Genomic DNA, 25,497 nt, shown 5'->3' with positions numbered 1-25,497 from the left:
AAATGTTGAAGGCCAAAAAAAAAAAAAAAAAAAAGACAGAGAGAGAGGGAGAGAGATGATTGGTTAAGTTTTCTAACAGTATTTTTCTTGCCACAATTATAATATGTGTTCATTTATAACATTCCCCCAAAGCAAAATGTCTGGAGAAGAATCTGACCACTAAGAAGCAGCATTCGGTAGACTGATCTTTCTAGTCATTTTTCTATCATCTTAGCCACAAAAATGGGATCATACTTCAGATTTTGTTCTGCAAGTTGTTATTTTAAATATAATATATTGGGTGATTTTTCATGTTCAAAGACTCCCATGCAAGTACTAACCAGACTCTTGTGATTTCGCAGGATTAATCTTAAGTACCTTTTAGTACAACCGAAATATTCCTGCCAGTTACCAAATCAAACAGAGCATGCGAGCTGAAGATTTAATAAATATTAAAATGTGAGCAATTTCTTTTTTCCCATCAGAGCGTGCATTGTCAATGAGGGCCATATTGCTCCCAACGGTGAGAAAATTAGTTCTTGGTGGCAAAAAAAAAAAAATCTTACTCTTTGTTATGTACAAAGCACAAATATACATAAATACACCATACGGTGGGTGTAGTAAAATTTCACGTGGTGGGGAGGGGGGCAACTAGGAAACAGTGTTTGAAAAGTCCCCTTGAAGGATCAATGATGAAAACAGTCTGTGAAACACAGGGCTACGGCATTGGACTTGCACACAGTAGCCTTTACATCACTGCGATTCAAAGGATGAATTTTTCCGTTTTCAATGTCTCATCCTTGAATGAATTCCAGCCCGTTTTGGAGTTGGGAGAAACCGAGGTTCCAAGAAGCAGATCTACAGCGATTTTTTTTTTTTTTTTTTTTTTTTTTTGGTGATGCACCCGTGGCTGGCATCTGTTCTGCCGCATTCTTACTGGAGACTCACTGGGGGCTGGCTCAGGAGGCACATGTTGGGTGAGAAGATGCTCTGAAGACAGAGGAAGAGACCATCTCTGCAAGGCTCTTGCTCTGTGCTGCCCCCTGGTGCCCTCTGGACGCCTCTTCCCGATGACCTGAAGTTGCTCCAAACTGACGGGCCATCTGCCCTCCAGTGTTTCTTGGCACCAACATGCAGGAGGTGGTCACATAGAGAAAAGAAGGCCCGAAGTCACAGATTTCCTTGCAGGAAGAAGCAAGGGTCAGGAGGAAGGAAAAGCCATGGCGCTGCTCCTTTGCTCTTTAACCCTGGGGGAGAGTGGGCCAGCTGCCCACCACCCAGCTGCTGCCGTCCTAGGCAACACGACCCACAAAGGAGCAAGGAGCCGCTGGAAATCTCCATCACTGTCTGTGGTAGGCAGAATTTCGAAAAGGGTAGCCCGAAGAGATCTGCCCTAATCCGCAGGACCTATGGATGTGAGTGGTCATACCCCCGATCGCGTTGTATGCAGCACGGTTGACTTCGGGGCGGAGAGATGATCCGGACGGGCCTGACCTGAGCACATGGGCCCTTAAAAGAGAAAGCTTTTTCTACCTGATGGCGGTAGAGGAATTTAGAGACGTCATGTGTGTGCAAAAGACTCAGTGTGCTGTTGTACTTTGAGGATGGAGATGGCCACGTGAGAAGGAATGCAGGTGGCCCCCAGGAAGACAGAGTGGACTCAGCTGACAGCTATCAAGGAAATGGGGAGTTCGGTCCCCACACTGCAGGAAAACGAATCTGCCAGCAACAGGTGTGAGCTTGCCAGCAGATTCTTCCCCAGGGTCTCCAGATCGGAGCCGAGCCTGCCCGACACCTTGACCTCAGTTTTGCGAGACCCTGAGCAAAAAAGACTACGAGCCACCCAGACTTGGGACCTACAGAACCACGAGCTAATGAACAGATATGGTTTTAACTTGTAAGTTTGTGGTGATTTGTTACACAGCAATAGTCACGAATACACTGTCTTCCTTTCTCTCCTTGACAATCCTATCAATTACACCAGTGCAGAACATGCTGGCAATGTGGGTCTCCTAGGTCACAGACCCTGCGTCTGTGACAATCAGTTCAAATAAAGCTTCCAATCTTGGGCCTCTCACTCACCCTCTCGACTCTTTGAGACTCTACGATCAATCCTGCCAGTCAAGCCTTAGCTCTTGACCCCTGCTCTGATCAATGGTCCCTCAGGAGGACTTTCATCACCTTCCACTTAATAATCAAGTTCTCAGTGCCTCTGGCCACCTGGTTTACTTGGTGCTTCGCAGCTTCTCCAGCTCAGGCATCCAGCTGATGCATCTCACTCGGACTGTCTTCTACCTGCTCAGAACTCCGGAGGTTGCATCAGCCTCTCACGGTCCCCAGGGCCTTAATTTTGCTATAATGGGCTGATCAAAGGATCACGGAAGGAAATAAATGGAAGTCCGAAAACTCTTCCACGCCTTAATTTCCCTAACTCTTCTGTAGGGCAAATAGAAGCAGTGACTGCGAAGTCATATGCTAAGGTGCAAAGCGAAGGAAGATTAGGCATCAGATGGGGCTGAACTTGAAGCTTTCCCAGTATTTTGTCATCTCCGGTACCTGCTACATATTTTACATCTCTCTAGGCCTCCTTTTCCCCATTTAGAAAAGAGTAGTAGTGATATTTCCCTCACAGAGCAGCAAGTAGGAATAAAACTGGTAAAAAGCCCAGGATCACAGAAACTGCAAACACTTTAAACGTCACCGTGAGAACTCAGGTAACAGTTTGCATAAAATGCTTTCAACTTTTCAGGAGGGAGCTTTGTAAATTATCTCTTTATCTCTTATCACAAGAAAAAAGCCACAGTTAACCTTCCCAAAGGCAGACTTTAGCCTGGACAAATTGAGTATCGTGTGACTCGGAGACAATCATTTCACATGGATGCCGTCCGTATTCATTACTCTGGCCAAGAAGGAAAGAGTTTTAGGATTAGGAAGAAGGTTCGGCAGTTGCCATACCTGTAAGGATATTTCTATTGGTTTTTCTGTAAAGTGGACTAAAGCATAAGTCCCCTGAGGACAGGGCCCACGTGTAATTCACCATGGATAGCCACAGGGTCTGCTGTGGCCTCAGTGGGCCCTGACTTAGCCATGCACCCCAAAATCAGTTCCAGACTGAGGTTTATGCTGAAAACTGTGGGGAGCTCGACATTTGAATTTTTTCCCCTGAATTCTCTTATTTATGATCCGAGTGAATATAGGTTCCATTTTTCTTCAAACGAATAGATCTAAATACTTCCGTTACAGATCTGAAGGGGATGTTTGGGGGTCAGGGGCAGTGGGTCAGACATCTGCCAAATCTCCACGTTCTTCAACTTCTGGCTTCTGCTCAAATCAGAAAATAAGTCCCAAAAGTGTGGTATAAAATGGCCAATGTATTGCCAACTGTTTTCCTCCTTTTGCATTTCTGGCTCATTACCTGGGAAATATTTCCAATGTCCTCCTAGTGGTCGCATCCTGTGCGAGTCATCTAACACCAACCGCTCCCTCCTGGATAGGAATGTTGGGGACATTTACTTCCAGATCTAAGAGACACCCTTGCCGAACAGCTTTTCTTTCTGTAAATTAGTTGTCATGAAAGTAACAATGGATGCACTCATCAGTCAAATTAAAGCTCATCTCTCTGGAAGTGTGTCAAATGCAGATAAAGTATAAAGCAGCATTGTTGATAGTTTTTTAAAAATGTGAACTTAATGAATAACTTTGCTGTTAAAAATACAGCAGCCAGGGGCAATGAAGAATTCCCAGGGCTTTAAATCTACAGCCTTGGCAGACTTCTTAATGGCCTATGTTCAAGATATCCCTAGATTCCCTGACTTAAAAATAAAAATCTCAAAACCACAAAAGGAAGCATTATTATACTCTAAATACTCTTAAGAAAAGATCCCATTAGCTGATTTTTCAGAATTTGCTAAAAAGTGGACTGGTGCAATTTAGTCTCTCAATAGCTTGGCCTTTAAACATAATGCAGCATTATTTATCGCTTTACATTGTACATTGGGGTAAGGAATTTAACATGCTTTACAACAAACTACAGACAGGCCAAGTACCTTTCTAAACCATTAGCCTAGCACCGGGATCAACAAACTCTAGCCCTCCGCCTGTTTTGTGTAGCCCACAAGCTATAAATGGTTTTTACATTTTTAAGTGGTTTGAGGGAAAAAAAATCAAAAGAATAATATTTTGTGATATGTGAAAATTATATGAAATTCAAATGTCAGTGTCCAGTCATTTCTACCTATTGCTTATGGCTGAGTTGAGTCATTTTGACAGAAACTGGGTGGCCTGGAAAGCCTAAAATACTATGTGGTCTTTATGAACAAGTTTGCTGACCCGTGGCCTAGCTGTATGTGGTACGAGAAGGGTTAAACTTCACCCCAAGTGCCGGGGTGGCCACAGATCTTGGAAGTCTCACGACCTAGCTCTGCACACTGCCCCATTACACTTACACACACTTGTTCCCAATTATTGGGTTGAAGAAAGAGGGAAGTAACCAATAGCAGAGCCCACCTCCATTCTCTCTGGTTGTGGGAATATTCGGCTGGTTCCCTTTAGAGAGATGCAACAGGGGTATTTTCATCCGAGATAAAATCTACATAATAATTAGCAAGTGGTTCCTGACCTTTTAACCATGAAGGACCTCTTTTTTTTTTAAGGCTGGGTGCTGTGCTTATCATTTTTAAAATCAGTTTTACTGAAATGTAATTTACATATCAAAAACCCAACCAGTTAAAGTGTACAACTCAGTGGTTTTTAGTGTATTCACAGAGTTGTGCCACCATCACCACTATTTAATTCCAGAACATTTTCATCACCGCCACCCCCCCCCCAAAGAAACCTTGTACCCATTAGCAGTCACTCCCCATTCTCCCTTCCTCCTGACTCCTGGCAAACGCTAATCTACTTTGTTTCTGTGAAATGTGTTTATTCTGGACCTTTCATATAAATAGATCACACAATATGTGGCCCTTTATGACTGTCTTCTCTCACTTAGCACAGTGGTTTTTAAAAACCTCTTCACTTTTAACTTCACAAATTTCCAGGTTTAGAAGTATCTGATGAGGGGCGCCTGGGTGGCTCAGTTGGTTAAGCGTCTGCCTTCGGCTCAGGTCATGATCCCGGAGTCCTGGGATCGAGCCCCGCGTCGGGCTCCCGGCTCAGCTGGGAGTCTGCTTCTCCCTGTGCCCCTCTCCTCTCCCTGCTTATGCTCCCTCTCTCTCCCACATAAATATTAAATCTTTTTTTTTAAAGTATCTGATGAAAATAGTCATTTCAAAGTAATGACTACAATTTCCTTTGAGCTTTTCAAAATGATAAAAAATAGCCCACAGGGCGCCTGGGTGGCTGTCGGTTAAGCGTCTGCCTTCGGCTCAGGTCAGGATCCCAGGGTCCTGGGATCGAGCCCCGCATCGGGCTCCCTGCTCGGCGGGAAGCCTGCTTCTCCCTCTGACCATCTCCCCTCTCATGCGGTTTCTCTCGCTCTCTCAAATAAATAAGTAAATAAAATCTTTAAAAAAAAAAAATAGCCCACGAACCATTCTAACCATCCACAGGGATGCCGGGGAGTCTCGGCAATGCCACTCGGGGCATCACTCTGCCACCAGATGCTCATTCTGTCATTTACACAACAAATATTTATAAAGCGCCTGGTACCTGCCCAGTACTGTGCTAGACAGGCGGCGAGACAGGCCTGACTTCCAGATCTAGTTCTTCATGACCTTACTTTTCCCTAGATACTGGCTGGATCTGTCAACCCCTGAACATCTTATTGCCAACACATTGTATGTGTTTTCCAGCACTTTTGTCTTTTCTGTAAAAATGATGTCATTTCTTAAGATGTTCAAAATAATTTCAGTTGCCTTCAACTCTGCAGATAGCTGAAGAAAGCTCCTGATTCTTCATTCCCTTCTTTTCCTACTTACCCGCCCTCAATTTTCTTGTCTTCCATCGTAGAACTCCTTTCTTTGATTATCACGTCGAGTCCTATAGCACGCACCAAGAAACTACGAATATCCGTGGAGTATCAGACGAGCAAAAGAACGAACTTCAAACCTTGGCCATGAATGACTTTCTTTCTCAGTTCCTAGATGCCCGCCATCCTGTTATTGCTCGCTCACTAGCAAAGACTCAGAATTTCCATTCCAGAAGTGCGCTAGGCGAAGTCTGTATAATCCAAGCAGCGAGAGTTAAAAATAGTGGCTTTCAGGTCACTGGGTATCAGAGGCCGATGGTATCTCTTTCCACCAATCAGGCAAGTCTCTCCTACGGACAGATCATTTAACTGTTGGACATTTGTACTTACTAACACTGCTTGATCCTAAAGGATAGAGTCCAAATCAAACACATCTGGGCATATTTAACCTGGAAAAATGCCCCCAGAAGGCCCTGTTAGCTTTGTCTTTGAAGTGCTGTCAGAGAACAGAGTAACTGCACGTGTTCTGTGCTGTGTAGAGGGGGCCAAACACGGGGAAAAGCAATAGGGAGACAGAGATTTCACGTGAGGACAAACCGTACCTGCGAACGATGTCCCCAGATTGGGAGGGGATTCTCCTGGGAGAATGCTACTGGGCTAGCGTTCCAGGTGTGCTAGTGACATTACACAAATTTAAACGGGACGAGGTACGAAGAAATGAACCGAAGACCTTTAACTCCCAGGGATGAAAGTCTGTGCCAAGGGTGGTGGGTAAGGAGTCCAGCTGGAGGGGAGGTTTAGTTTAAAACCACCATGATGGCTCAACCCCAAAGACTGGGGTGGTGCTTTTGAAAGTGATGAGGATGATGCCTCAGTGGCAATGGAAACAGCATTGTTAAAGCCCGGATGCAGCAATTTAGCAAACAGAAAGGAAAGCATTAGTTAACATTTACAGGTAAATGTTAGAGACTTTTAACCTGTCCAGATATTTAATATTATATCCTTTTGTTTAAAAAAAAAAAAAAAAAAAAAGATGTTTGGGCAAAAGGCCAAAAGTAGCCTTTTGGAACGAAAAAGAGAAACTACATAGTCATACCTATCATTTGAATGGTAAATACTCTGTATATATGGATTCTTTCTTAAAATAGATATAGATTCTTAACATGATCAGTAGACAAGAGCTCCAGGAGAAAATTTGAAATTTAAAAACACAAGGCAGTATGTGTTTTTTACAAGAAAATCATGACCCATAGGGAGGACTCTACCTTGACATTAATTATGAAGAACACAATAATTTATTAAAATCTCGAAGCACCCTGTTGCTTTAGGCTGGAACTAATGAGAAATAGTCTTCACTTCTTGAAATGACATTGCATTTCTTGAAATTACACTGATTCAAAGTAAAAAAATTTCTTAGAAGGGGAAAAAACATGAATTGTCTCTGCTATAAACACTTTTTTAAGACTGACAAATTTTTTCTTATATGGAATACTGCTTTCTTATCATATTACAACTTCAGGGGCTCCAATGAGATTTAGTAGCAGCTAGACTATTTGAAAATCCCTAAAGCTTCAATTATGATGTTCTATTATATGGAGATGACATTTTATCCCAAATAACCAATATGTTACATTTAAGAAATTTCGCTTTCCGTTAATTCAGTAATCCATACGTTTACCAGATTGGTAAGTAAGTTTCGTGCTAGGCATTGAGGAAAATTCAGACCCTCCACTGTACAGGTTTCAAGGACTTATTCAAAGAATTGCTTTTTAAAGAATTAGAATTTAAAGAACTGCAAAAAAATTGAAGTCTTTCTTTCTTTACTGGCATTTTATGGATTTCAGGGAACATTCAGCGGCTGTTAAAACCTGAGCAAATCAATCCCAATTTTTTTTTTTTTTTTGAGAGTCTTTTTTTTTTTTTTTTTTTAAAGATTTTATTTATTTATTTGACAGAGAGAAAGACAGCGAGAGCAGGAACACAAGCAGGGGGAGTGGGAGAGGGAGAAGCAGGCTTCCCGCCGAGCAGGGAGCCCGATGCGGGACTCGATCCCAGGACCCCGGGATCATGACCTGAGCCGAAGGCAGACGCTTAACGACTGAGCCACCCAGGCGCCCCAAATCAATCCCAATTTTTAAGAAGAAACTGTAACCCTAAAAAGTCACCTCATAAGTTCTTTGCATAGGAAGGAATAAGGGAAGGCAAAGATGAGCACAACTAGGGACCAAGGTGACACTATTCAATTTGTCCCCTACATTGTACCTTTAAAACAGAGCTTTGTCAGGCAGTACTGGAAATTAGAGGTATGTTACTTTGAGGTCTAGCACCCCTTTGCTATATAGCTCCAAAAATAAATGAACCTCTTACTCTGCTCATAAGGACTGTGCAAATAACACAAAAGTGTGTGATGGTCCTAGAAGACAGATCTTATTTTTTTTTTTTAAAGATTTTATTTATTTACTTGAGAGAGAGAGAGAGAAAGCATGAGCAGGGCAGAGGGGCAGAGGGAGAGGGAGAAGCAGACTCCCCGACGAGCAGGGAGCCTGACATGGGGCTCCATCCCAGGACCCCGAGATCATGACCTGAGCCGAAGGCAGACACTTCGCCGACTGAGCCACCCAGGCACCCCAAGAAGACAGATCTTAAATAAAGTTATAATGCTCTAACTTCGGAAAGACTTTCTGGAAGAATACTAAATTAAGATAACCAGTATCATCTCCTACATGAAGGGCGATTTTAGCCTGTGAAGAAATGTGTATTCGCATGTTAGAAGCAAAAACTCCTCTTATATAATCCTATAAACAAGGGAAGATCATTCTCTTGGCTCACAGAGATACAATATTTCTTTCTCCAAAGCCTTTTCTCAACATAATCTACAAATCCTTTTGGGCACTTTTAAAACAGACTCAAGCATTTTCAAGTATTTTTGAGTACTATTTGTCATACTGAAACGAATACATTCACAAATGTTATTCTATTATTTGGGGAGTTGATCTGTATCTCAGTCTATTTTTTTTTTCTTGGCAAACTGTCTTATTAAAACTCATACACTCCCAAGAGCCTTTGCGGTATTTAAGCGTCACTTGAGTTTAGTGTGCTGGGATCACAGGCGCATAGAAAAGAACAAAAACACTTCAGGCCACACCTTCATCTAGAAATAGCTATACCTCCAGGCAGTTTATAAATCTCTATTCCTGAGAAAGAAAGGCTTCATTCTACACTGGCTCAGCATTCCCGGGGGATTTGTAGTACAATACCACTCAATGGCATAACTTACAGGCAAGGCCATAATGGCTGTGAATTAATGATAACTATTGTCCAAATTTTTGAGCTCACTGTAACAATTTACATTCTGTTGCTAATAACACGAGGAAAGGGTGACAAATAAAAGTGGAATTTAAATTGTATAACTGGGGCGCCTGGGTGGCTCAGTTGGTTAAGCACCTGCCTTCGGCTCAGGTCATGATCCTGGAGTCCGGGGATCGAGTCCCGCGTCGGGCTCCCTGCTCGGCGGGGAGCCTGCTTCTCCGTCTGACCCTCCCCCCTCTCATGTGCTCTCTCTCATTCTCTCTCTCTCAAATAAATAAATAAAATCTTTAAAAAAATAAAATAAAATAAATTGTATAACTGATACAGTAATATGTCATTTTCACGCGAGGTTATAGTTTATGCTTTTCTCTGGTAACCTGTAATTGGGATGTAAAGATAAAATACATATTTTAACTCTTAAAGCAGTAAGATACTACTTACAGTATTTCAAACAATAATTATTTTCACCCTATTTTAATTCTAAAATAGAAAAATACATTTACATATTAAAATAAATATAAAATATATTATTTTTACCCTGTAAATATAATTTAAGGTAAAAAAATGTATTTTAGATAATAAAGTAACGATTCTTATCATATAATTTAAATTTTAAAAACCGACTGTATTTTCTCTTGCCTGTTTTGGAGTTCTTTAAATGTCTTAAAACCTCTACCATTAGAGAATTCAGTGAAACAAGTTAAATCAGAGGAATGTCCAGGATTGTGACAATTTCTCTATGAAACTCTCTATGCACATATAGATTTACCTCATTTTATAAAGATTTTATTATTTATTCAATTTTATATCTGTTGAAATAGTCATGATACCTAACATTAGGTGATAAACTATCAATACAAAGTAAACTAAAACCACGCTTGCGTGGTTTTGTTTTTAATTATGTGTCCTCAATTCATATAAGCTCTGTAACAGGCTGACATCTTCCTCCACTAACCACTAATTTTCAGCCACAAGGTGCAGAAGTGAATTTAAAGACATCGGTACTTAGCAGAAGTGACCAGTCAGGCAGGCACCCAAACCTGCCTCATGGGAAGGGGATGCTCAACAAGTGCCTGCAACCCAGTGAGCTGACCTGAAGGCTGACATTCTCCTTCTCATCCACCTGGACCAGTAATTCTCAAACGGGGGGGTGGATTTTGCCCCCAGTGGACATTTGGCATGTCTGGAGACATTTTTGGTTGTCAGATCTTGGGTGGGTGCAGGGCTTGCTACTGGAGTCTAGTGGGTGGAGACCAGGGATGCTGCTCAACATCCTACTGAGGCACGGAAGACCCCCACAAAGAACTATCTAACCCCGGATGTCAAGAGTGCCAAGGCTGAGGAACCCTGACCTGGAAGAATCTAGACTGGGTATCGGGGAATATTCAGGATGCAAGTCCACAGAGCCTGGGAAGGTGTGTTGTGTTTATACACCACCTGTGCGTATATTGACGACGGAGCTGGATCACGCCTCTGTTTAACTCCTGCAAATGCAAAGGCAAGGGACTATGTTTGGGGGAAGAGAAAGAACATTTAACCAACTGAGCCACCCAGGCGCCCCGAGAAAGAACATTTAAATAGTCGGCAATTCTTCACCCGGGATTAAATGTATCTATTCCCCAAAGTAAATATACATGAAGTGTGGGTCTGCGGTGTCTCGAGGAAGTATCAATTCTGGGTTTCTCAGAGTATAAATCGAAGGCCAATCTAACGTTGAAAGATCTATTTGACACAACACTGCTCCTTTATTGCTTCTCAGTATTTTAGCCAGGGCTCAGCTAAAGGGCCAGCAATCACGGGGAAATTTGACAATTCAGCCGTGCCCCAAGATAGGCCCATGTGGGTGTGAGAATTTTACCGGGGAGGTACTGAATACAGCCTCATTGGATTATGAATTATTTCTTCACCTTTTAAAAACCAATACGAATGAGATACCACTGCATACCTGCCAGAATGGCCGAAATAAAAACAGGGACACCACCGATGCTGGGGAGGATGCAGAGAGACTGGACCACTGACGCATCGCCGGTGGGAACGTACGGTGGTTCGGCCACCCTGGGAAGCTGTTTGGCGGTGCAGTACAAAATTTAATATGCACTTAGCCCATGACCCAGCAACCACACTTTCCATCACAAAGAAATGGCAATTTATGGTCACACAACATCCCGTACACTGATGTTCACAGCAGATTTATCTGTAATAGCCCCAAACAGGAAGCAACCCAAAAATCCTTCAACAGGTGCACGGTTAAACTGTAGTGCATCCATACCATGGAATACTACTCAGTAATGAAAAAGATCAAACTGGCAAGACATGCAACAACTTGGGCGAACCTCCAGACAATTATGCTGAGTAAAAAACGCCAATCTCAAAAGGTCACATACTGTATGATTACATTTATATAACAGTCTTGAAGTGACGAAATTATAGAGATGGAGAACAGATTACTGGTTGCCAGGAGTTAAGGATAGGGGGACAGGGGTGGGTGAAGGGTACATGGGACCTCCTTATACATTGTTTTGCAACTTCCGAAGGATCTATAATTATTTCAAACTAGAAAATTTTTTTTAAAACCACATTTCTAGGGGTGCCTGGGTGGCTCAGTTGGTTAAGCATCTGCCTTTGGCTCAGGTCACGATCTCAAGGTCCTGGGCTCGAGCCCCACATCAAGCTCCCTGCTTGGCGGGGAGTCTGCTTCTCCCTTTCCCTCTGCCCCTCCCCCTCCCCCTGCTCATGCTCACTCACTCTCTCTCTTTCTCATATAAATAAATAAAACCTTTAAAAACACACACGCACATTTCTACACTAACAGAGCCCTGGGAAACAAGAGCATCCAAATGGCCACATTCACAGTTTAGGGTTGGTCACGGTTAGTTCTTAGCCCTCGGTATGCCAAGCCTATGGACCTCCAAAATACATCCTTCACCAATTCTATCTTTTGTATTTACTGCTCTGCTTAGTCATTTTGTTTTTGCTTGAAGGACATAAACACATAAACACGAGTATAATTGTAATTTCAGTTCTGAGTAGAGTTTTAAACAGAAGGTGTGTAATACTGTAAAATCACGGAACCACTGTAAAGAATAAAACAGATGAAGAAGGAATGCTTTCTTGGATTATGTTATATGACAAAGACTCCTTCCTTAATCAAACTTTAGTCAGGTTCCCTCAGTCCTCCTCTTGACTAGGCCTCGACCTTGCCTCTATCCTTGCTGGGCCCCCACAGCCCAATGTTAGCGAGAATCCTGTTAGGTCAGCTCAGCAAGAATTCCCCCACTCTTGATATCTGGTCACCCTGGCCTGCCTTCAGGAAGAATCCTGTTAAGTTGGTTTAATAAGAATCCCCCTACCCTGATGTCTCCTCTTAATAGGTTTCCATCATGCTATAAATTTCTAGCTGTGGGGGTTGAGTCAGACCTCTCTCCCCTGTTGCTATCATGATAGTCCTGAATAAAGTCTTCCTTATGGTTTCAACAAGGGTCAGAAGAATTTTTCCTTCGCCACATGAAATCCAGTGGTAAGTGATCATGTCCATCAATGAGATTTGGTATTGTTTTAGCATATAAGGAGAACTTGTCCTATAAAGGTATACTTTTCAGCAACAAATTACAGTTTTCTCACACTTTACAGGGATTATTACACCCATATAGGACATCACTCCACTGTGTGTGTGTGTGTGTGTGTGTGTGTATGCATGCCTCTGTATGGGTGGGTGTGTATTCATTCAGAAGCTAACAAGTGGAAATGCCCATAAAACCCAGACTTCCCTGAAATCTTGTTTCCAGAAAAAGGAAAGGTAACCTAACATTTCTTATATGCTTGATATATAACCAGTACTCTAAGCACTTTATATTTCATTTTTCATATGTAGTTCTTCATTTACTCATTCCATAAACCCTATCAGTTGGTGACAGTATTTTCATGCACCAGTTTAGAAAGCTTAAGGAAATCAACCCAAGGTCAAAGAGCTAGCAAGTGGCATATCGGGGTCCTCACCCAAGGGTCTCCGAGATTGTGCTTCCAAATCTACTGCCTGGAGTGATTCTCTTAACTAAATAGTAGTTTTATCACTGTCAAAATAATGTGAAACATCGTTGTACGAGACCTGGTGTTTTCGTGTTTTTGTTTTTTGCTTTTAAAAGAAAGATGCCTTGGTTCAAATGAAATCTTAATCAGAAGCCCAACGTTTTGGAAGAGCAGAAAAACAGAAGAAAACACCTGAGCTTTTCTTGTTGGAACGGCAGGGAACCAGAGGACGGCTCTCACTCCCTCCTCTCTTTCCTCTTGCTGTGTCCGGGCAAAACCGCTCTCCTCCCAGCCCAAGCATCTCTGCGGAAGTCTTAGGGTTCTGAGGAGCGAAGGTGCAAAGACAGGTCACGGGACTACTACCACCGCAGGAGACTGTCCATGGAGCCCTTGCACCTCGCAGTCTATGAGCAGAGGCACCAGCACCAGTGGCCTTTGTTCAGTCTACCTTTTTGTCTAGGGAACCATACTGTGTCTCCCCAGAGAGCAATGGATAGCTGTACTCACTGTCCCTTTTAAGAGATTCAGGTTCGCTCAGCTCAGGATCCACACCCGCAGGGCAAATCTACCTACCACCTACACAGCATCCAGCAGGGGCTGCTCTGGGCTACCCTGCAGGGCTTGGGGCTGGCAAGGAGACCTAGCGTGAACCTGAAGCTCATGCCGCTTGCTGGGCAGTGAGTGATAAAGACCTTTGTCTCTGACCCAGGGGTCTCGTGTCTTCTGCCAACAGCCAAGAAAACAGTGGCAGGCTAACGCGTTAGCCAGCAAGTAGGGCAAAGCCTCACACCCTGCACAAGTCTTGACAACCACCACTCTCTAACTTACTTAACACACACAGAGTATGTACTCTGTATGAGGTGTTATTCTAAGTGAGAGACAAATACTAACTCACTTAATCTTCATAATAACCCTGTAAGAGAGGTAATGTGACTATTATTTCCATTTTACTGGGGAGGTAACCGCAATCATCATGATTAAGTAGCTGGATCATTCCCATAAAATGGTAAGTACTTGCTGTGCCTATTTATAAGCACTGAATGGTTTTCCGTATTAGAAGAAAAACTATACACTGACACTTCAGACCCATGCAACTCTTCCCTTCTGGTTGGAGCCCAGTCTTCATGAAGGCGGATACAGAACCACCCCAAGGGGCAGAAATATTAAAAACCACTCTTATAATTGATGTGCCCCGACATCTGCTATTTCAGAGGAAAAGTGGAAACTACTGCCTTAAAGACTTTTCCAGGGTCTTGAGTATTTAAAGTGGAACCTCTTACTTCCTTGGAAAATGGTCATAATTCCAACAAACTGAGTACTAACAACATGAGCGTCCTCCCAGAATTAGACCTTCAGTAGCAAGCTTTCAACACTTCGGAGGTTATTTGTGTCTTATTTTTTTTTAAAGATTTTATTTATTTATTTGACAGACAGAGACACAGCGAGAGAGGAAACAGAAGCAGGGGGAGGAGAGGGAGAGGGACAAGCAGGCCTCCCGCTGAGCAGGGAGCCTGACCTGGGGCTCAGGACCCTGGGATCATAACCTGAGCCGAAGGCAGACGCTTAACGACTGAGCCACCCAGGCACCCCGGTTATTTGTGTTTTATAAAGCTCAGGCATTTGACATTGCTGGCTAGAGAGCAGAAGACAGAGTGATAAACAGGCCCAGAAATCTGGACTCTGGCATGAGTGTCTGCTGGGAGCCAGCTCTGCCTTCATTCATATAAAATCTTTAGAAATTAGCTACTTTATGACAGGAGTCCCCTTCGGATGATTTCCAACATACTTGGGGACAGTCAACAAGATGTATCCCTCCGGTGAATGGTTATTATAAAGACAGATGGACTAAAAAATGAATATCAAGAACAATCCAAAATGAAGGATGTGAACAGACGCTGCACACGAAATGCTAATGGCTGTCAAATACATGCAAAGACGCTCAACATCATTCAGAAGAGAAATGGAAAGCTACACAGCGATCCCTCTCCTCATGTATCAAGTAGGCAAAGATGTAAAAGTTGGACAATGCACTCTCTTGGCGAAGCTCTAGAGAAGCACTTGCACACACTGGGGAGGCAAGTTTACTTATTTACCAAAATCAGAAACCGCAGAGGCACCCTTGGACCCAGCAATCCCACTTCTGAGGAATCATAATACAGGCACACCTGCCCCCCACAAACTGATGAATGTTCGAGGCTTTTCTATGCACAGCGTTTTAATAGCAAAAGATTGGCTATAACCCACGTGATCAGTATGGAAAGGGCCAAATAAATTATGGTACGTTGTCAAGATGGAAGGCTACGCAGTTGTTCAAGAAAAGGAGGGAAGCTCTGCGCACCGTTATGGAAAGATCTCCAGGGTAAAGCAGGGGATAAAAGGGTGCAAGTAGCGTATGGGAAAGGCCTCGATTTATGTAAGAGGAGGGAAAAATACCCGTGTCTGCCTACGAGAATCAGAAAAAATGCTGGGAGTCTACCATCAATCCCAAGAAATGGGTATCGTGCTCAGAGACATTGTGCTTCCCATCTTCGGGCAGCTTAGGAATGACAATGTTTATATACCCATTAGGGACTTCAGGAATCCTCCAACGAAGTTCTTCTTCAAGATGCCAGGATTTAAAGTAACATAAGGATAAGACAGACACTCTGATATTCTGAGTTGATGGTTTCAAACAACGTCCAAAGCCCGCCCCCCACCCCCACCCGGGAATCACAGGTAGGACTTGGGCCTAGGCCAGTGACTTTCAGACTGTTTCTTTGAATGATCCACAGCTAATCAGCAGTTTACCTGGCTAAAATTCGGTAGGTTTGGTAGTGCTTTGAAGGGGATGCTCCCTTCTTGGGTTTTCTGCATTCAGACAGGATTTGCAGGGGAGCTAACAACAAAGGGATTTAATTAGAAAACAAGAGCTTACTGTCGGTGGCTTTTTGAAGAGGAACCATGAATACATATTCTTGTGGGCTTTTGCCTGATTACATTTGTTAATAAGGAATGCCAAAACATGTGCACCAAAAACCGTTCAAGGTCTTTTGGTAGCAAATTATACTTGTAAATTTGATGTAAGTTGATCACTGGAAGAACTCACACTCTTTGAAGATTTGAATTCATAAATGTATGAAAGAATTAAGTGGTTCTTTCCCCTAGTGATATAAAGTATTAAATGGCAGGGAAAAAAATGTGTTTGAAATCAACGGAGGAAATAATTCATTTTGAAAATTATCCCATAAAAATGTTAAATAGGAAAAATATGCCAGGCCAGTTTCTACTGGATAAAGAAAGTAGAAATATGCAATGGGCAAACTTAATGACGATGGGCTGGGCAATGTCCCATCAAGCGCTTTGTCTTCTGTAATGTTTTTGTTATTCCACTATGGCAGTCTTAGGCACAGTAATCTATTCCATCCCCAAAGGACAAAGAAAGGGAGACTAATTCTGATCAGCAGAAAACTGGCTGGCCTTTGGAGCCTTCAAGAGGGCAGTGGCTCTTGATCAAGGAGAAATGAATGTCTTTGAAGACTGCATCTTAGATTGTTTTGTTAATACATAAAATTCTCTCTTTATCATGCAGAAGACTCATTTCAAAAGGAAACTGCAAGTCAATGAGGATTAGTTTGGCTTCTTGGAGGTCAGAACTAAATCTACAAAACGAATAAAAAGCTGCTGAAATAAACAAGAATGTGAAATTGCTCATCCGCGGGGATGATGTAACTAATACTGACATAATTTCCAAGCAGCAAAGCAAAACTAGGTCAAAGCATGTTGGCCTAACATAATAAGCATTTTTGCTCCCAGAATTTTACCATGTAGGCTGTGTCTGCAGGCATTAATGTCTTCTGTTATCAATGTTCGGGGCTGTCCCAAACAATTTATGTCTTATCACTCTTTGTTAGTTAAACCAAAACAATGTAGTTTACATGTGAACTATTCCATTCTGACAGCTGAAATGTTAGAAAGGGGAAATGTTAAAAATATTCAGGAAGTGTCTCCTCCAGGCTGAGAAGCACTGATCACTAAATATTCATTATTTAATAGTCTCCTATCACGGTTCTTCTACACTCAGAAATGTCTCTCACTCAGTTCTCATGACTCTTACTCCTTCTTTCACTCAGAGCCACATAGAAAGGGCAGCAGCATCCATATCTCTTTAGAAACCCTCTTTAAACCTTGACCAATGAAAAAAACCTCCACTGAGTCCCTCAGTGAGTAGCCAATTTTTCTATTCTGCTTTCCCCAGATGCTGAGTAGAAGGACTCATCCTTGCTTCACCCTTCTATTTGCTCCATTTCATTTTCCTGCACTATTTCCACAAAGCAACCCTGATTAATTCGCAGAAAAAAGGACTCCCCTCACTCCTACAACTTTCTTCTGTGTAAACATAATCCTCTAAAGGTTTTACTCTCTGACATGTTCCCACTTATCTAAAATCAGAGCAAAGAATATGTAGACAAAAGTAGCACAAAATCCAAAGATAAGGCTATGTGACCATTTGAATTTTTCAGACGGTATTTGCTCCTAAAGGGGTACAGTCCTTCCTGATTCTTGACTCGCCAGAGACCATCGACCCACTGGAACTGTCTTGGCATTTATTAGCACATTAAATTAGACCGTGATCCCCAAACACCCAAATTATATCTTATCAGAAGGCATGTGGTGTATGTAGTCAAAAGGCAGTAAGATGGGGAGTCGAGAAGACTCAGGTTCTAGAAGTAAACTTGCTCATACCTTTGCTCCCTGATGGAGGGTAAAGCATCCCTCCGAGTGAAAATTTCAACCCACACATGCTACGCTTTTAACCAGTGCTCTCTGTGTCTCCTAAATAAATAGATTTCTAGTATTTGGGGATGCTTTCCATTTCTCTGTTTCTTTATCTGGCCATTCATCTAGGTATTGGCAACTGAGCAGGGCATTCAACGAACGGCGCTTGTCCACAAACAGCTCCTTTCCTCTGAATTTTTGGGGAAGGCCACTTCAAAATACATACAACTAAAGCCACACTCGGCCACTTGACATATGACAGACAACAGAGTCTACTGCGTGGGCCCTTTGAAAATGTATTCGTCCCGTTGTCTCCATAAACCAGTAAATGTCTCAGAAATTTCTATTTCATCATTTTAACCATAACTCTCAGTCTGTCACACCCAGAAGCAGTGAAAATCCTTTGTCCAGCATATGTCTTGAATTTCGTAGAGAAAATGTGGCTCCCATATGCGCAGAATAGAGCAGAAGACTTCGGTCTTCTCTCAGAAACATTCTCCCAGTTCCTGAGAGACCTTGGGCATGCCCCTCACCTGGCAAAATAAACCAACTGCACATGGGCCAAAGGCCTAACACGCCAGGTTGGGCTCAATGAGAGCAAGAAGGAGATTCCATCGTTGCTTTTAGGCTTTGAGCTATGGGAGGACACATCCCATTTCGTAAGCAGTTCTGCAGCCCCATCAGGGAGGGGATAAGCTACACTGCCTGCCACGTTCCCGGCTCTGTCTACACCCAGAACACAACCACACGGGCTACATGGTCAAGTAACAGCGAACTCCTCTGGTTTTTCTCTAATGTCAATCCATTCAGTCCTTGCTATTCCCCAACCTTTCTAACACCCTTTCTTCCTCTTGAAAATGCTTCCTGGATCCCTGCTCGGCGGGATGCCTGCTTCTCCCTCTTCCTCTCCCCCTGCTTGTGTTCCCTCTCTCGCTGTGTCTCTCTCTGTCAAGTAAGTAAATAAAATCTTTTAAAGAAATAAAAAAAATTTTTTAAAAAGAAAATGCTTCCTGGAAAATGCTCTTTCCTGCTAAAATTCATCTAGCGTGCGTCCATAAAATATGTAATGATTCTTCTTGTGTGCCAGGCACTGTGCCTGGGCCCGGGGATTTAAAGGTAATTAAGATGTAACTCTTGCTCTTGAATAACTCAGTCCCAAGATAGGCAGACAAATGATTAACTGGAAATATACGTACCATTTCCAATACGCGTGTGGATAAGAGGAAGCGCCAGCTTTTTTCTTTCCATTTATTCTAATCCAATAGACAGCGCTGAGCTTATGAAGAGCATCCTTACAAACAACCCAAACCCACAAGTACCATCACTCCCCCCAATTGGCCCCTTGTGCTTTCCTGGCTGTCACTCACAAAGACTCGGTGAGTCCCCAAGTTGAGGCAGGATGCCAAGAAAAGAACAAGTGAAGAGGTCGGACCCACGGGTGGACATACCAGCCAGTCCCATCTGCCAAAGGCATGACCCTGCCCACAAATGTCCCGGAAAGGGCAATCCCGATTTTTGCAGATCCAGGCTCTACCGCCTGCTTTTTCTCCAAGGTAGGATTCATCCTGAGGTTTGAAGGGCTAAGCGTCATGAGCTTCAGCTCATACATATTGCTTCTCCCCCAACACCTGCCAGAGACCATTGTCTAGAGGAAGTAGGAGTGTGGTTTGGAGGTGGGGCAGGGCAGGAGGGGAAACTGGGCAATTACAGAAACTCAACTCACTGTATATTTGGATAGGGAGTCCCAGTGAGACCCAGAAGGTATCAGAAGGATGGAGAAAGAAAGGTGCGAACTAGTGTAAACTTTTCCTACTTCAGATATTGCCAAGACTGGCCTATTACCCAAAGTATGGTAACTCTTTCTCCTTCTGTGGTCCCATCCTGTGTAACATGGAGGCATGTCCTCAAAACTCAGAACTGAATCTGACATTAATCAGACTGGTTATTTTTTAAGACAGTGAGTTCTGGAAATGGAATCATTTCTCATTGGAAAACCTCCTGGGTTTCAAACAACAAACTCTTAGAGCATAAAGCCTTCCTGGATTGGGGACTGCTTTGGAGTCAATTTTCTCTATTGATAAAAATTGGTTAGGGTCCCCTGGGTGGCTCGGTCAGTTAAGCGTCTGCCCTCGGCTCAGGTCATGATCCCAGGGGCCTGGGACCGAGCCCCGTATCGGGCTCCCTGCTCAGCGGGGAGTCTGCTTCTCCCTCTCCCTCTGCCTTTCCCTCTGCTTGTGCTCTCTCTCTCTCTGTCAAATAAATAAATAAAATCTTAAAAAAAAAAAGAAAGATTAAAAAAATAAAAATTGGTTATATTACTACTTAATAATTATGATAAATGTATTTTAACTAGGAACTCATAACTTTCTACAAATGGATATGTAGCTAAAAATTCACTAAACTTCACAAATACAAATCATTTGTTAAGTCTCCTAAGGTCAAGAAAGCTTTGGCTACCAATTTATCAAGTAGATTCTTATCCATACAAATGTAGTTATTAATAAGCAGGCATTCTGCCCATGAATAACTTACATTGTGCTTCAGGCACAATAAACTATATATCAGATCAAAAGTCTTTTGAGGGCAGGGATCATATTAAAATCATGTCTGTAGCCCAAAAAGGCATATAATAACCATTTAAAAAACCTTAAATGAACGGACTACTGGATATATTCCTTCTGTAAGTACTCAGCAAATGTCCTTGAATAATGTAAGGAATGAAGGACAGCCTCTCTATTGTACTCATCATAAACAGTTGACTGTATATAAAACCTTCAAATCCATTTGCATTACAAATGATCAGTACATCTCTTTTTTGTTTGCCTTTTTAAGCCAAAACTTCTTTTATAGCACAAAGCAGGTAAGTTCTTAGTTTTGTTTGTTTGCTTTGTTTTGTTTTATTCTAGGAAAGTCCTCTCTCAACATTTTTTTTTCAGTGCCTCAATTTTCTGACCTTTCTGGAGGCCATTAACCATCCTAATCTGTGTGGTATTTTCCTCCAGGAGGGGAAAAAAGGTCTTGTGGATCCAGAAGGGTCCCTAATATTTTGTCCTTTCATTTAAAGAAATTTCTAGAGCATGCCAGCTTATAAAACTAGGTAAGCAACCTTCTAGAACAAAACCCCCGAGATGAGTTTCATGTGAAATAAAAGGAGTTGATAATGAGCCAGAAAGAATCATGTTGATAAAACTGTCCCATTTCTAAATGGGGTATTAGATTCCTGTTTGACCTGGCTTTGTAGCCCTTTCTTTAATCACAGCGTATCTGATATTCTCTTCCTTGAATGAACTCATTTTCATCGTGGCTTTGGTCACAAGATTAAAGAATCGCTAACTAATTGTTCCAAGTAAGCAGAGCAATTCTCCCGGCCTCCGATCCGGCTCCCAGCAGCGGCGGCCGCTGCCCAGCCTTCCATCATAGACACTTCAAGCCTGACCTCTGCAGGTGGCTAGCTGAAATGCACAGCGCCCAATCAGATTGGGGTCTTTCTTTTTAAAATCCCACCAAGTTCTGAAAATGCAAACATTCACACTAAGTGTAACAGGGAGATTGATCATGTGTTGGCTTTCCCTTTCGTTTCATAAGTTGCTTTTTGGAAGTAGCCACCGTTTGACTGAAAAGCATTTAAATTTCATCTGCAAAATACACTGGTCATGGCTAACCATGGATTCTCTTTGCCTTATCGAGAAAAATCCAAATGATTCGGATGAACTGGGATCCTCAGATCATGCAGGTTAAAAATGTCCTTATCGGCCCCACCTTTTTCTAATCAAATTACTCTTTGTCCAGTGACCAAATCCCTCCCCTACTCCACGAAACACTGTGCAGTCCAGGTTGCCATAGCTACCTTGGATGTCTATTTACCACACAAGGGATCAAAGCCAGGAGACATCCACATACACACTTAGCCTTAAAACTTGCTGGAATGTCTGCGGATAACATGCACCTACCAGTTAAAGGATTTGCCCACAGCCTATGCGGTCCCCAGCCAAGCAAACTAAGAACGCACGTCATAACGAATGGCAAGGAAAAGCCAACTTGAATATTTCAAAATGACCAATAAGAATCTTGAATCTGACAGCAAGTCTTGTGATTCTAACATTCCCTGCAAAGGAGAGATAGCAGGGAAGACACGAACATCTGAAGACGCTGGACCTCCACACCGACCTCCAAACCATGTGCAAAAACTTGAAACAGCTGTTGAAAGGGAACATTTCTCAGATACCTATTTTAAATTCCGGCTGGGTACAGTATCTTTCTATCTCAATGTTGGGACAAATGAGAACAGAAATGCCTTTTCAACTTTTACAGGCTTGACTTTCAAATGGAGGAAACCGTAAAACATACTTGGGATACTAACGTGTTGGTTACAGAATCGTAAGAAAAAGGGATGCTGTAGGGGAGTCCTGTTTTAAGCCCTATCACTTCAAATTCCAAGCCTCGGGCGCACAGGTAGCCTGCCTTTCGGAGTGGGTAGGAATCCTCCTCAGAATTGCACCTAAGCTGCTGCCTATCTTTATACTTGGCCCGTTCTCTGCCTTCACCTCACCATTTGCTCAGTGAGGATCAAACTGCCACCTCGCTCTCTCCTGGGGATGTGACAGAAAATAAACAGCTCATGGTTCCTAAAGGACTTTCTAATCCTCAAAGGAAAGATTAATACAGAGACATTCATTATTAAACCAGATGTCCTTGGGCATTTTAATTCCAATCCGAAGAATGCAAAACAGGCCAGTCACAGCTTCCTTGTAATAGCACCACGCTAGCCTTGCAGGAATTGAGCAGCTGCTTAAAGCTCTGGCTAACTACCTCCTTTTCCCCCTTCACACACTAAGGCAAAAGGCGATGATCTGTCTTAGTCTATCGCAGATAAGAGTGTGCGCCTTCTTCCCTTGGAGTGTTTTGGGAAGTCATCAGGATATTAAGAACGCAAAATAGGTCTGGTAGGCAGTTTTGTCTGGAGAAGCTGCTCTTCTTTCTTTCTAGCTTGAGACAGAATTATTTGTTCTTCTGCACAGGGACAATGAGCGGTGCGCTATTTGGGGAGGATATGTGCAGTTGCAAGAATGCCACAGGCAAACCTGTTGTTCTTGGCTGGGCCTCCCCAACAGGTGGCCATGCCTTTCCTTTCGCCTGGGAACAGAGCAAATTCCTTCTCAAGGAAGTTTCAGGAAAGTTTCCCATTTATGATCAGAGGGCGGAGAAAGACTGGCACACGCTTTGAAATTACTGCCTGATAAAGGCAAATCAGGTTTACACTTTTCTTTTGTCCTCACTCAGCGTGACCTTAGGAACCCTCAAATAATATTAACCTTCCATGCGTTTCTTCTTTTTTTTCCTGCCACCCTGGCAGAGAGCAAAACCCCTCCGAATCTCCTCTCCAGGCAGGCAGCTTTCTCATTCTGCTGGCGGCTCCTGGCTACCTGATACACCTAGTACGTGGCAGGGGTCTCTTGGCTGCCACACCATTGTTCCGCATTGTGCAGCCCTGGGGACGGATCACTCCTCGGAGAGGAGATTGGATTTCTTTGCCGAGCTGATGACACACGGACCTATTTGGTAGTTAACACTGCGAATCCGGCCGGGGCTGCCGGGCTGGGGTGGCAGATCGGCTGGTGGGTGCGATTCACCCAGCCTGGACGCGGCAGTTTGCCCCAAGAGAAACTCAAATAAAGTTAGGCTTACTCCACACCAGTAACTCCACCACCTCATCCCCTCCACAGCTGCTGTGGAACAAGGTGTGAGATGCTTGAAACGCTGGACTGCCCCCTATTCTTTGGATGAGCAATGGCTCTCCCCCCCTTCCGCCTACCCACAGCCCCCCACCCCCTCGGAACAGGCCAAAAAATTACGAGACACACAGAGTCAGAGGGTTAAAAAGTCGTTCAGTCACTGAATGACAAAGGAGTTATTACATGGGTACCCTTAAAACTTCAATACCGGGCTGAATTCCAATTCACTCGAATGCCACGACGCGCCAGGCATGAGGGAAATCATGCCAAGACGGACAGCATGCCTCTGGCATCAGGCTCCGGGAGTGCCACCATCCCACAGGGATTGTGTGGCAACAGGGATTCTGAAAACTGAGCTCAGACACCACCAAGGAGAGGACAGGTGGCCCTGCACAGGATCAAATGACTTCTTTGTTCCAGCTAAGGACCTTTGTCAAAATTGTTTTGCGCTCCTCTTTTTCCTTGTAGATCCTTTCCATTTGGGCCTCTTGCTCCTTCTCGCCCACCCATCCGACTGCTCGGCATAAAAAGAATGGGGTCGCTCCCATTCTTTTTATGTTCAGGTTTGCAGAACTGAAAAAAACTCCGCCTCGGCCCCAGTGTCCAGCAAGGCAAGGGCAATTCATTGAAAACACACACCGCACTTGCTTGTCTAAATGGGCTTTTCCGCACTCACAGCAACTTGCCAACCACGCTTGCTTAGGGAGCAATCAGCAGAGGGTCCTGGCGCCCGTCTGTTGGGGGGGCAGGGGGGGCTCTGCACCACCTCCCGAGGCGGCAGGAAACGGACAGAAAGTTCTAAACCCCTCGCCCTGGCCCCAAAAGGGAAAGTTTGCTTCCTATGCAAATCACCTCCCTCAAAGAGCTCGGGGTGGTGGGTGCTGAACCCATTTAGAAAAAAAAAAGTGAAGAGCTTTTTTGGTGGTGGTACAGATGCTAACTTTTCCCACCCAGATTCACTGAGAGCTGGCAAAAGCAATTAACACTCCTCTGGTAATTCTCTGCCCTTGCCAGCCTCCCAGCATGTTTTTCCAATCTTGTCTTCCCTTTCTGTGAGTAGTGATCTTGATATTCATATATTGACATAAGAGTCTTCCCTAAGTTTGAATAAGTTGTATATCGCACCCTTTTTCTGGCTTCATACACCCACTTTTTTTCTTTTCCTTTCTTACTAGCAAAGCTATAAAGCTCTCTGCCTGGGCTGATAAGGAATTTTATCATTCTGCCCCGAAGCCACGGAAGAAGCTGCCCGCTTAGAATTCCTTTCAAAGACTCATTTTAAGTCATCCCGAGCCTTTCTCAGCTCACTGCTTCAGGGTTGTCTTCTCACGTCCAGAAGCAACACAGTTTCAAAACCGCTAGAACAGAAAAATAAATCTGCATTTTTCTGGAAGGGCTGTCTGTGCTCACTTCAGGCTGGTTCCGCCTTCTCAGCCATGAACACAGTTAAGTGCTCAGGATGAGAAGCCGAAATGAGATCAGACGCCCCGTGTAATTCTTTTTCAGGATATTCAGTTATCTTTAGTCTAATCCAAAGCATAGGATAGAGGCTAAAAGCCTGAGATGAATCCTGCACAATACATTGCAGCGACTGCAAACTGGAATTGATTTACATATTCTACAAACCGCTTTTAAGCCCTTTACAATGACTGGCTGACATCACCAATCACAATTAGAGGCAAAGTGGGGAAGGGGGTAGAGGGGTGGGGGGGCCCTCAGAAAATCGGCTTCTTCGGTTCCCTTAGGAAAATGCAGCCCCGTCTTTACGCCAAACGGACGGAGTTGCAC

The 25,497-nt window shown here is 43.4% G+C and overlaps 1 protein-coding gene across 5 annotated transcripts in view; it reads right to left on the bottom strand.

The window, feature by feature from the left end:
- MID1 (midline 1) overlaps nt 1–25,497 on the bottom strand; it is a 584,284-nt gene that overhangs the window by 127,878 nt on the left and 430,909 nt on the right. The gene's annotated exons all lie outside the window — the stretch shown is intronic.

The sequence above is a fragment of the Leptonychotes weddellii genome, chromosome X (genome assembly GCF_054177405.1).
Source record: "Leptonychotes weddellii isolate Sample4059 chromosome X, ASM5417740v2, whole genome shotgun sequence".
Lineage (NCBI taxonomy): Eukaryota > Metazoa > Chordata > Mammalia > Carnivora > Phocidae > Leptonychotes > Leptonychotes weddellii.
This window is presented reverse-complemented; position numbering and strand designations above follow the sequence as displayed.